At 41.6% G+C, this 12,231-nt stretch overlaps 1 protein-coding gene across 3 annotated transcripts in view; it reads right to left on the bottom strand.

The window, feature by feature from the left end:
• The window catches only part of CLNK (cytokine dependent hematopoietic cell linker), a 154,540-nt gene extending 146,114 nt beyond the window's left edge, over positions 1-8,426 (bottom strand). For 2 of the 3 annotated variants that reach the window (XM_070262704.1, XM_070262703.1), the window contains exon 1: positions 8,156-8,353. The gene's annotated coding sequence lies outside the window, so the exon portion shown is untranslated. Of the gene's footprint in view, positions 1-8,155 lie in introns of all 3 variants that reach the window. The other variant, XM_001499285.6, reaches the window with a different exon arrangement.
• Positions 8,427-12,231: the final 3,805 nt, after the last annotated feature.

Genomic DNA, 12,231 nt, shown 5'->3' with positions numbered 1-12,231 from the left:
AATCTCATCGTGTTTTGTACGCTCACTTTCTATAGGAACCGGGGCGTTTCTTTCAGCTTCTCTTCTTAGTTAGCCACAGAAATAAAGCCTAAGCACCGCTTTTGCTGTCAAAGGGAAGTGACGCTCAGGCGCCATCTGTCAGTCACAGCAGGGCACCTGGTGCAAACGGCACTAATCTGTCCAGAGTTGGCGCTGCCGTGGGGATGCTGGCAGGAGCACTCTGGGGTCCCAAGAAGAGACTGAGCTCTGTTCGCAGGGCCTACGGTCAGCGGGAGACCAGGCAGGAGGAGACCCTGGGTCCTCGGGGAGGCCATAGGGAGAGGCCAGCTCTTTTCATGATGCCTGTTTATTTCTCCAACAAGGGAAAATGCCAACTGTGGTAAACATTAGACGCCAATGCAAATAGAACCATAAATGCCAACCTGGGCACTAAAATTATCTGACTGTATGCTAGGCTCTAAAGCATAGGCAAAAGAGCCAGAATACGCTCGTAATTAATTTATTTTGGCTTAGAAATCTATGCTTTCCTTTCAGTAGTAGAGTCCTCATGGGATTTACAGACCCCCCCCCCCAAAAGGCTAGAGTTCCTTGGGGGTCCAAAATGAACCCCAGTTTGAGAAACACTGCTCTATCTTATGTTGCCTCCCTGTAAGGCTCATTTCCCTCCCCTCACGATATAAAGAGGGCTGTGCCAGAGGGGCGCACAGCATTGCTGGGGTCCTGAGAATAAAGAGGTTGCTGCTCCAACCATCCATTTTGGCCAAATAATCCTACAGTTTTGGAAGTGATGGTCCCAGTGATTATATTTGATTAGGTCTCTAACTACTTTGTGGGTTGAAAAGCTCTGTGTCAAGATACTGGACTTGATGTTTCAAACACAGGACTATTTCAGAAAACCAAACAAAAGAAAACAAGGCTTTATAGATGAGTGCATGCTTAAGATTTCCAAACAACATACTCAGATTTGGACATTCAAACCAGAATGGCTGCTTCTGAGCGTGGAACCCCCCTGGGGTGTCAGGGACTGTGTTAGGGAGGAAAGGCTTGTTTTATAAATAGATTGGATTTTGGTGTGGATCTTAATCCGAAAATAATTAATACCCTTATGGTATCATAAGCAGTTTAAACAACTGGAAATATGTAAAGCAACACATCACATTTCCTTGTTATCCTGGAGAACTCTTGTTCTCCGCAGGGAATTCACCAGTGCTACCAAACCGAGCTTGTGAAGAGACATTTTATCATAAATATTTCTGCTACATTTCACCTGATCCAAAATTAATATTTCATGAAGGGAAAACAATGCTTTTGCAGTGAAGAAGTGTTTTTGCTCTCAAACCTTTCACACTTAGTCCTCGAAGATAAAGCTTATAAAAATACTAGCCTCTGTTTATTTTAAAATTTAAGAAACGTCATTCTAATAATGACAATGTACCTGAAAAGATCTAGGAAAGGACCAGAAGGCAACTAGGAATTCCGGCAGAAAATATTAGGACCAGTCAGGAAGGTGAGATGTAGCTGCATTGCTAAATCTGGGTCAGGGCTGGCAGAGAGGGTCTAAATTAAGGCTTGCTGCTTTTTCTCATTAAAACAGGAACACCAGAAAAGGACCGAATATACGATGCGTACAACATACATCTGATTCTCTCCACAGTCACGTCCCACACATCCAAAATGAGGAATGCTATTAGCAGATGAGGAAGGAAGTGGTGTGTGTACATTTGGGGAAGAGGGGGCTGGGGTGTGTGTGTGTGTGTGTGTGTCTGTGTGTACGTGTGCAAGCACACGCATGAACTTTGAGTAAACCTGTTAAAACCAAAATTTCTCAGATGCACAATTATATGCAATTTTTCTCTGTTTTCATATCAAAAATGAGAAAGTTACAATTTAGAGATGCTCCTACTTAGAGGAAGATGTATGCTGATTTGATTTGTAATTCTATATCCTGGTCAGGGCAATCAGCTAAATTTAATTAAATGTAACATTTAATTTTATTGGATTTCCAATGAATAGGGGCATTTGAAGTCAAATGGATTGTTATTATAGATTTTTTTTTGAGGAATAAGGGAGTCTGCTCTCCTAGTTTTTCTGCTGTTAAGTATGGGCATATTTTTAAAAAAGATTTTGCAACTGCCTTGGTAACAAGTAACTTCCCTGAAGTGTCTCAAGGCAACGTGCGTGTGCATCCATTTTTTATTTAAATGTTCTTGAAAACACCCTTAATGAACTGATGCAATGGGTAGTTTTGGAATTTATTAATCCTTCTGCTTTTTGTATTCAGAAGCCAACTCCTTTTCTCTTCTGCAGAAAGGACTCCTTCCTTCAGTGGTAAGGTTTTTTCTCTCCCCTTTTTTTCCATTTTGTGGTAAAGAGCATCTTTCTTGATCCTCTCTTTTTCTCATTCACTCTTTGTTTTCTCATATTCCTTCCCTCCTTCTGTCCTCTTTCCTTCCTTCACCTCCTCCTCCTGTCTCTAATCTTCCCTCTTTCTGCTCTCTTATCATTAAACTTATTTTACTATGCAGATAAAATGAAACTGTAGCAAAAAAAAGTAGATTATCAAGAGCCTAATTAGATGTTTCCTTATTTTTTTGGAAGGTTTACCTGTTCACCTTGCCCTGTTTCCCTTTAGCTCTCATAAATGATGGCAGGATCAGACTGGTTAGGGGCAGGTCCTGCCAGGCCCAGATGAATCAGAACATCCCCAACTGTGATGGACTTTCCATTGAAGGATTAATGCATTGGGGCAGTACCAAAGGGAAATTCTAGGGGAAAAAAAGATATAAGAAAATAAACCAAGATTCAGGGATTGCTATATATACATATCTTACAACTTACAGGCTGACCCTGGTGTGAAGACAGGTCTGGCCAGCCCTACCTCCCCCATGGACATCTTAAGACCAGTGTGAAAGCACTGTTGTTCTTAAAACAGTCATTTAGTAAGCACTTGCTGAATGCTGATGATTTTCTGAGGAGCTGTTATTGATAAGAAGGGCCTTAAAGAAGTTTGAGAGAAACTCAAAATCCAAAGAAGGAGCACTAAAATAATCTAATCAAGACTGGGCTAAAAGTAATGTAATTTATAATAATGATAACGATAATAATGATACCATTAACTGAATGCCAGAACCCTATGTAGGACATCTTGTTTAATTTAGATTCCATTGTACGGCAACAATCCAAATGACCCAGATTTTTCAATATTGAACAATTCTGTCATTTGTTCAGTGAGAGTCCTCTCGAGCCAAATCTGTCTACCGAACAAATGCACAGTATGGACTCAGATGAGATCATCTCCTCGTTTGTAACTTCAAGTGCATTTAGAACTTAATTCCTGAATTGAACTTCTTCCACACCATTGATTCTTGCTTTGTCCCTCTTTTTCATCTGGGATCAGTCACCCAGCAAGAGGTGAGGCAGATCTCTAAGGCCAGGTATGGTGAACTGTACAGCGAATTTTATAACTTGAGACTCAGTATCACTATTCTAAAAAATGGGGATACACACACGCTCATCCTCCTTTGCTCAGAGGATGGTTTTAAAGACCAAATGGGATCGTGGAAGTGAAAGAATTTTGTAAACTACGAACTGTTATGCGAGATAGCTCAACAGGTAATTATTGAGCAATTTCTGTGTATCAATACCATGAAGGACCCTGAGGATTTGAAATTGCCAAGGGAAGAGTTCTAAAGAAATTTTTATCATTTTTTCATTAAATCTTAATGTTTTCAGAGGATCAGTACACTTGGGAAGTTGTAAGATACTACCAAGGCTTTGATAGATGAATGATTAAAACAAATAGGAAAATGAAGAAATTAGCTTTCTGTGGAAATCATCTTAAAATAGGACTTATTTAGATCAAAATTCTTAAAAAGGGAGAAAAGGCCAAGGAATTTAATGACAGTTTGTCTGAACATAAAATAAACTCATGATAATTATGCTACAAATGATTATATTGCCACTATCATTTACTTTGCACTTAATAATTGCTAGGCACTACAATATGTAATTTATACACATTGTATTTCATGTCTTGCCACAAATCCAGAAGGTAGGTATTGCAATTCCATTTTATAAAGGATAACCTGAGCTCTGAGAGGCTAAATAACTTGCCTAAAATCATACTGCTGGGAACTATTAGTCTGAATTCAACCCAGATTATCTATTTCTCAAAGAGTGGATGGAGCAGTGTAGTAGAAAGAGCTTCAGAGTTGGAGTTTGGGTAAGGAGAGTGTGGAGAATGCTCCGAGAGATGGAGCTGGTCAGGAGATGCCTAGACTTGCCCAGGGTGACCTGACCTATGAATATTCATAGGTACTCATGAGGCAGACTGGCTCTCAGGTGCCTATCAAGACGTTGGACCATCAATAGCTTGGTGAATCCAGCATTGCAAGAACTCTGACTTTGTGCTCACCAACCTACCTTCTGACAGTAACTTGTTTTCCTGTGTAGATTGCCTCCTGTGAGGGAACTTACAACTTGAGTACATTCTTAATAATCGAACAAAGTTATAGAAGATGGATGTATGGGCCAGAATGCCAGAGTGAGCTAACCCCTTAAGCCCTAGCAACTCTGAGGGCCTTGGATGAAATTAGCCTTCTGCCTCTGCAAAGCTGATGACCAAATGCAGGTCCTTAGGGACTCCACAAAGCTTCAACCCTCTCAGAGTTTGGGCCTGGGCTATTAGCCACTCCTCATCTTTATCTCACACTAAATTCAATAGGGAACCCACTGCAATGAAAGGCTGTGCCCTAAAGCACGTGGATATTGAATTCCCATGCTGTGTCTGGACCTTTTGGCTCATCTTAGGTGTTTGGGAAATTGTGTTGCAGTTAGCAACACCAATGGAATAATCATAATAAAAATTCACACACATGTTTTTCTATGGCTCGTAGTATATCCAGGAGGTCCTAAGATGGTGTTGGTTAGCTTGAAAGAAAGCAATGTTGTGATCATGACCCTGAACATATCCAGCAGGGCACCGATGGAGCACAAGGCAGAGAGAAGGAGCCTGGGATTCAGGTAGACCTGGGTCCCATTTCTGACTTTCTTTCTTATCCACTATATGAAATAGAGAAGGTATGGAGTCTCTCTGAACCTCAGTATCCTCTTCTATAGAGTAAGAATAGGTATACTTACTAAAAAAGAAAGAGAAGCAATCAGTATTTATTGTCCACATATAGCAGGCACTCAAATGGCAATCTATAAGTCATTACTATTTAGAGGACATGATTAAAAGTAAGCTGAATAATCATGATGATATCCCAAAGTATTTGGTCCACAAGGGTAACAAAAATAAACAAAAACCACAAAAAATCCCATAATGCTTTTTTCCACAACTCTGTTTTTCAAGGTTATTTTTCTTTGTTAGGTTACTGATAACTGACCTATTTAACGTGACGTTTCTCAGTCTTATTGATAACCTACTTTGCAAAATCACTAGAAATTTTGGCTCAGTCTGTTAAAAATCTTAAGTCTAATTTAGACTCAGTACTTATGTCTGTTTAATAATTTAACCCCTTCAAACATTCTATCTTTCTCATGCTAGGACATGTCGTCAATAGCCTGGAGGAACTCTCTAGAACTCAGGTCTTGGTAGATCTTAGCAATTGCTTCTGAGGGTGGATATAATTGCTTTATGTAGTGGTATTCACCAAAGCATACTTCTAGATTTAGCTCTGCCACTCACCATGTGACTTTGGTAACAACACTGCATGGCTGCCATTTATCCATTTCCTGAATGTCTCTTCTGTGTCAGACACTGTATGTATATTCGCTCTCATCCTCATAGCAACCCACAAAATGTATTATTCTACCCAGTTTCAAGTTACAAAATGCCAATAGCTAACCAAAGCTCAGAGAGGTTAAGCTACTTACCCAAAGACACATAATTAAGTTACACGCTACGTTTATGTTCAGTTTTGACTGATCTCAAAGCCTCCTCTCTTTCTGTCTCACTATGCTTTCCATCCTCATCAACTTCTCTGAGCCTCACTTTCAACATCTTTTAAATGGCCTAATATTGCCCTGCCTACTTCATTAAGTTATTAAGATCATTAAATGAGAAAATGTGTCTGAAAGCTCTGCAGATTGTACAAAGCTATGCAACTGGGGTATATTACTATTCTCCAATGAGATTATTAAAATAAGATATTCATAAATTTATCTCTATTAATAAATTCCATGATGATTGTGGACATCTTTTAGGGATAAGGCCAGAGCTGATCTGGGGTGAGGAAAGGAGAGTAATGGAGAAAGAGCCACATTTACTGAGTACATACTAAGCGTTAAGTATGTACCATATTTCATTTAATATAAATATCATATTACTGAGGCTAAATAGTTGTCAATACAAGTGTTATGTGATCTTGCTCCATTGTAAAGATGCAGGAATTGAGGACCAGTGGGGATAAAGTAACACGCCTGGTCCAAGCAGCAGAGTTTTGATCCTGACCAACTTGGTCAGATGTTAAATCCTATAGCTTTTCCAAGACAGCACTTGACTCATGGCAAAGTGAGCTAGAAACAGAGTCCCCTGGTGTTAAGGCCAGCACTGGCCAGGTGGTACAGAAAACTATGACCTTCGGTTTTAGAATGGTCTTGTTCCTGGAGTCATCTGAGAGGGCCCTTTGGAGAGAAGAAAGAGGCATATCACTCTTAAGATAGCTGGTGTCAAAGACTACTCCAGGAATGGATTCAAGACGAACTCTATGAAGCTGACAAGGAACGCTGGCCACCATTCCTACCAGTTAGCTCAGGGGCAAATCAGTGTAGTTTTGAGTTACTGACTTTAGTGACTGGACAACCTTGAACATTTACTTGGACCACTCAAGCTCTTCATCTGTAAACAGAGGAAAGTAATGCCTAACTCTCAAGGCTGAATGTAAGGATTAAGTGAGTTAATGCATATAGACTGCCCAGCAAGAGATGGAGTTAAATGGATGCCAGTTGCCCCTCCTGCCTATCCAGGGCAAATTTTATCTTAAGTTTCTCAGAGGATTTCTGAAGCTTTCTCTTTGCTCCGGTAGACCTCCAATTAGCCTGACCTACCATTGTCTTCCTGATTTTTTTTCTTTTTTTAAAGATTGGCCCTGAGCTAACATCTATTGCCACTCCTTTTCTTTTCCTTCTCCTCCCCAAAGGCCCCTAGGACTTAGTTGTATATTTTACTTGTAGGTCCTTTTAGTTCTGCTATGTGGAACGCTGCCTCAGCATAGCTTGATGAGTGGCACCACGTCCACATCCAGGATCCGAACCAGCGAAAGCCTGGTCTGCCGAAACAGAGCGCGTAAACTTAACCACTGGGCCACAGGGCCAGCCCCCCTGATTTTTGAAATAACCATTTCCTGTGGTTTGAGTGGCCCCTGGGAATCCAAAGGAACAGCATCATTGAGAGGCCATTCCACTACATAGACAAAGAGGCTAATCAGGTAAGTAACATCGGCACAAAGTAGTAAAATCAGTATTGGGAAAGTTCAGCCACATCAGTATCTTTCAAAGTATAGAGACTTTGATCACACTTATACTCTCATCTGTCTCACTCCAATTTATTTTCTGTTTGTTCTTTCCAAGAAAAACCTGCAGAGATGCCTCCTGGTGCCCTTAGAGGGTGAGCATTTTATGCCAACTTTACTCACTCTCAGGCTCCTCATCCTGTGAGTGGAAGGACGTTCTGCAAGATTCCAAAGTCACACCAAAGCAGAAAGAAAACCATTTCAAATTAGAAAATTTAAAAAATATATATCCACAGGGGCTGCAGGATTTAACTTCTACATTCAACGGCCTACTTTGAATTGAGGCTGCCTTTCTACGGAGCTGTCCTTATGAAGGTCAGCCAAAGAAGCCAGCAACTGGCCTGGCCTTTGGATTTCAGTAGCAAACAGTCAGGGAGTCCCAGCTTCAGGAAGAGAAGATTGAAAACATTTAGTCTTTTAATTTTTTATGGGTAGGTATCTTGATTCTTTCCTCCAGCAGAATGAAGGGATCTTTAAAAACTGAGTTAAGGGAGCTGGCTTTCTTTATGCTGTTTGATGCTTTACAGAAGGCCCAATAGTCCACGTTAGAAAAACCTTTTTTGCTTGGTATCAGCTCTTTCCTACTGATCATTTAGGACAGTGAGATGACCACTCAGATGGAGCTGGCCTACTTAGTTTACCTGAACAGCGTGGGGACCGCAAAAGGCCCTGTGCTGAGATGTCGGTCTCCTGCATGGGGGGCTGTGGCGGCATCGCGGGCAGCGCCAGGAGCTGGTAATCCGTAAGGCAGCGGGTTGAATTATTCTCAATGCTGAGCAGTGTCTTTTAGCAGAAAGCTCCTCCTAGGTCTGTTTTAGGTTTGGTTTCCTGTGAAATGCAGCCACAGACCTAAGGTGGTATGACCTTGTGCTGGCGGGACTTCCTCTTCGTGAGTTGAAATGCATGCAATAAACGAAGCTGTAAGAGGCTGAGGGCTCCGAACCCAAAGGGAGTGTCCTTAAAGTCACACAGTGTCCTTATGCCACACTTCGCAACTACGAGAACACACTAAAACAGATTGCTGAGCAAGATTCGAGCCTATGGCTTTTGCTAGTCTTGTTTCACATGCATACCAAGCACTTGTGACTTGATGTTGTCAGTGGTTTCCTGAGACCACCCGAGACACATGGACCAAATCCCTCAGGTGTTATGGAGAGAACATGGGATCTGGGATGAGAAACACCTGGATCTTATTCTTGCTATATTAATGATTAGTCATGCGATCTTGGGCAAATTGTAGTTTATTTCTCAACTAGTTTCCATGTCTATTATTGAGGGGTAATAACATTTATAGAGATATTCCAAAGAGTGAAAAAAGAATGTAAATAAAGACGTGTAGCAAGGTTTGGGGCACGCATTAGGGGCTCAGTACATTTTAATTTCTCTCCGCCTCAACCCTGGTTCATTTAAGCTGGCAGCAAGTCCTCGCAAGTGTCTGCTGTCCTCTTCAGGCACTCGCCACTTGACACTCCTAGTTTTATGAAAATTGATGTTGAATTCCATGATAAACCTCAACATCACTTGAAATACACTCAAAGGTAGAAGTTTATATTTGCTTGGGTAAATAACTCAGGTTTGACTTAACATACCCTCCAAAGGTAACACTAAAAGAAGTGCTCCTTAAATGTTGGTTATGTGCCAGGTACTGTGCTGAGCAATTTGCAGGCATTGTCCTACGAAATCTTGCAGATAATCAAGTGATGAAAATATGTTTAAACCCACTTTGAAATTGTGAAAACTCCCATGAAATCTTTCAGATAACCGTGTGATGAAAATACGTTTAAACTCATTTTGAAATTGCGAAAACTAAAGCCTAGAGAAATTCAAGTAATTTACCCACTTTATCAATTAGCTTTTGTTGCATCATGGGCTTAAAACAATAACCAGTTTGTTTAGCTTGCTGTTGTGTGGGTCGCTGGGCTGGTTCTTTCCAGCTGGATCTGTGTTAGCTTCCTGGGCTGCCAGAACCAAGTTCCACGAAGTGGGTGGCTAAAACAATGGAAATTTATTTTCTCACAGTTTTGGAGGTTAGAAGTCTGAACCAAGGTGTTGGCAGGGTTGGTTCCTTCTGAGGGCTGTGAGGGAAGGGTCTGTTCCAGGTCTCTCTCCTTGGCTTGTAGATGGACGTTGTCATCTTCGCACAACATTCTCCCTGTGTCTGTGTCCACATTTTCCCTTCTTATGAGGTCATCAGTCATCACATAAGATTAGGGCCCACCCTAATGACCTCACTTCACCTTAATTCCCTCTTTAAAGACCCTATCTTCAGATAAGGTCACATTCTGAGGCACCGGACGTTAGGACTTGAACATGTGAATTTGGGCAGTGAGGGTGGGGCACAATTCAACCCACGACAGGAACTCATCATCTGGTCTCTGCTGGTGGTTTGGCAGGCAGCTGGATGATCTAGCACTGTCACGTTCATGTGTCCATTTGTTGGCAGGAAGTCAGCCAGTTGCCTCAGTTCACCTCCACTTGGATTCTCATCATCCAGCTGGCTGGTGAGGCCTCATACACGTGATGGGCTCAGGGCTGTAAGTGCAGCAAGAGAGGGAAGCCCCACTGGGCAAGCCTTTTCTAAGTCTCTGTTTGAATCCTGTTTGCTATGGTCCCATTAGCCAGAGCAAATCACAAGGCTAAGTCCAGAGTGAATATGAGAGAAGATCATTCAAGGGATGGATACAGCAAAGAGAATTATTGTGGCCTTCATTGGCAAATAATTTAATACCATGCTGGCATCTAGTTAGTGACTGGACTGCAATGGGAACCCAAGTCTGATGTTATGAAAATCCCTGCTTTTTACCAAAGAAGAATTGAAAATATTTTGGTGTGGTGAGAATGTGGTTAATAATATAGGTGATGTTTATAGCTTTTTTTCCTGGAACATCATTCATTCATTCATTATCTATTGAATGTTTGTAATGTACCAAACACTCTATTAGGTGCTAAAGATTCGAGTAGGTGAAAGACTTACCTATTCCTTGTCCCCATGGAGCTTACAGTCTAGAGGAGGAGAAAATAAATGAATGGACTTCACAGACACCTACAAAACTACAATTTGTGATAAATGCAATGAACAGGACCTGATCAGACATTCATTCATTTATCAAACAGTTATTGACCTCCCCTACATGCTATTTGCCAGGCACTGGCCTAGATGTGGGAATACAGAGGTGGACAAGAAAAATGTTATCCCTGTCCTCATGGAGGTTAGAATCGAATGGAGTAGAGAGACATTGAATAGGAGATAATAACCAGGATGTTGTATACTCTGAGACGGAAACAAAGGGGACCCACAAGTAGACGAGAGGCAAGCATATTTTACTCAGGGAAAACATCCTTTGGGAGGGGGGTCTTATGAAAGCTGAGACTTTTACGATGAATTGGAATTTGCTAGACCAAAAGAAGAGAAAAGGAAGAGGGAGAGGAAGGGAGGAAGGAAGAATGTAAGTAAGTTGAGAAGGGAGAAGAGAGTAAAGGTAGTATGTCTAATTGCCTGGGCGGAAGAGCCAGTATCACTCACTGCAGGAACCCAAAAAAGTGATAGGTGACAGAAATGTGGAGAGAACAGGGGAAAGCCTGACACAGAAGCAGCCAGAGAGATGGGCTGTATTCTTTCTCAATCTGACCCCAGCCACCCACACATTCCACCCATGTCTCCCTCTTTCTTGCTGCCTGTCCCACATTCCACAGTCTGAGGAATCCCTCATGTTAATTTTCTATTTGGGTGACAATTCATTTTGTGTCAATTGCTTCCTGAGTTCTTATCTCTTGCCTACCACACTCCATCCCCCACCTGTATACTTTATTAGGTCCCTGGACCCTGAGTCATACTAGAGGGTATTGGGAAAATTCAAAGGAGTTTGGGTTTCGAAAGTCGGGTCAAAATTATCCAGATGTATTACTGAAAGGCTACCTGGCTTTAGGCAAAGGACTTGCCCATTCTGAGTCTTATATGTCAAATGGGGATGAGAACGGTAACTTTAAGGAGTGACTGTGAGGATTAAATTACTTACCTTCTACAAAGTGTCTAGTCCTGTGTCTGGCATCTAATTAACATCGGCTCCCTTGGTTTTCCGTGGCGCCCTCTCACAGTGACATTAAAACATAATATGGGACCACCAGAAATACTAACTGCTGGATAATTGGCCTACCACATCTGCGAATAAAGGATGTGAGATGTATGCTGTGTTGCTTGTGGGTCTGAACAGGACATCTCTGCGTCAACACTTGACATAGTGAGTTTGCCGAGTTTTCACTTTCGGCTAGTCTACTCGGGCGTGAAGCCGTTGGGCAGATCATGTGGAAGAATTACAGGAAAAAAACAAAAAACAGGATTTTAAGGCTCAATTATGTTCAGGTAAGATCACAGTTCCTGGGATGAAGGGAAGGCAGATTTTTATTGGCTCTTGTAGGCCCTGCTGGGGGGTAGAAGTGCAAGGTTGTCAGAATTACACTGGCTTAGTTCACATGCCTCCTCGCCCCACAAACTGAATGAATTTCAGCAAGTTATCTAACTGAACTGATTCTCTCGTTTCTCACCTTTAAAGAGGAGTGTGACGCTACTAACCTCATAGCATTTTTCAGTGTGTGAAATGACAAAATTATCTTGCAAATACAGGTCGATAAGAAGATACGGGCATAACTACATGTCAACAGCTTGGAACCCATTCCGACAGATGTTCAAATATTTTTTTCACCTTCTCTGAATTGAGTA

Source organism: Equus caballus, chromosome 3 (assembly GCF_041296265.1).
Source record: "Equus caballus isolate H_3958 breed thoroughbred chromosome 3, TB-T2T, whole genome shotgun sequence".
NCBI lineage: Eukaryota > Metazoa > Chordata > Mammalia > Perissodactyla > Equidae > Equus > Equus caballus.
The sequence above is the reverse complement of the archived record's forward strand: the minus strand, read 5'-3'. Positions and strand labels throughout refer to the sequence as shown.